Source organism: Trichechus manatus, unplaced genomic scaffold, assembly GCF_000243295.1.
Source record: "Trichechus manatus latirostris isolate Lorelei unplaced genomic scaffold, TriManLat1.0 scaffold00369, whole genome shotgun sequence".
Lineage (NCBI taxonomy): Eukaryota > Metazoa > Chordata > Mammalia > Sirenia > Trichechidae > Trichechus > Trichechus manatus.
The window spans coordinates 180,038-181,296 of NW_004444305.1; positions in this window are offsets into that span (position 1 = coordinate 180,038).

A 1,259-nucleotide genomic window follows, 5' to 3' on the forward strand; every position below is an offset into this window, starting at 1 on the left:
GGGACTCTCTGCTGTGTTCCCTGTCAGGGCAGTCATTGGCGGTAGCTGGGAACCATCTAGTTCTTCTGGTTTCAGGCTGATGCAGTCTCTGGTTTTTGCGGCCCTTTCTGTCTCTTAGGCTACTACTTTCCTTGTGTCTTTGATGTTCTTCATTCTCCTTTACTCCAGGTAGTTGGGACCAATTGATGCATATTAGATGGCCATTTGCAAGCTTTTAAGTTCCCAGATGCCACTCACCAAAGTATGATGCAGAACATTTTCTTAATAAACTTTGTTATGCCAATTGACCTAGATGTCCCCTGAAAGCATAGTCCCCAGATCCTTACCCCTGCTAATCTGTCCCTCAAAGTATTTGATTGTATTCAGGAAACTTCTTAGCTTTTGTTTAGTCCAGTTGTGCTGACGTCCCTGGTAGTGCGTGCTGTCCTTCCCTTCACCTAAGATAAAACTTGTCTCCTGTCTAGTTAGTGAATAACCCTTACCCTCCCTCCCCACCTCATAACCATCAAAGAATGTTTTCTTCTGTGTTTAAACCTTTTCTTGAGTTCTTATAATAGTGGTCTCATACAATATTTGTCCTTCTGTGACTGACTAAATTCACTCAGCATAATGCCCTCCAGATTCCTCCATGTTATAAGATGTTTCACAGCTTCATCGTTGTTCTTTATTGTTGCATAGTATTCCATTGTGTGGATATGCCATAGTTTGTTTATCCATTCGTCTGTTCATGGGCACCTAGGCTGTTTCCATCTTTTTACTATTGTGAACAGTGCTGCAATGAACATGGGTGCGCATATATCTATTCATATGACAGCTCTTATTTCTCTACGATATATTCCAAGGAGGGGGATAGCTGGATTGTATGGTACTTCTATTTCTAGCTTTTTAAGGATGTGCCAAATCGATTTCCAAAGTGGTTGTACCATTTTACATTCCCACCAACAGTGTATAAGTGTTCCAGTCTCTCCACATCTTCTCCAGCATTTATTATTTTGTGTTTTTTGGATTAGCACTAGCCTTGTTGGGGTGAGATGATATCTCATTTTAGTTTTGATCTGCATTTCTCTAATAGATAATGATCATGAGCATTTCTTCATGTGTCTGCTAGCTGCCTGAATATCTTCTTTGACAAAGTGTCTGTTCATATCCTTTGCCCATTTTTTAATTGGGTTATTTGTCTTTTTGTTGTTGAGGTTTTGCAGTCTCTTGTAGATTTTAGAGATTAGACAAAGATCAGATTTGTCATAGCCAAAAATATT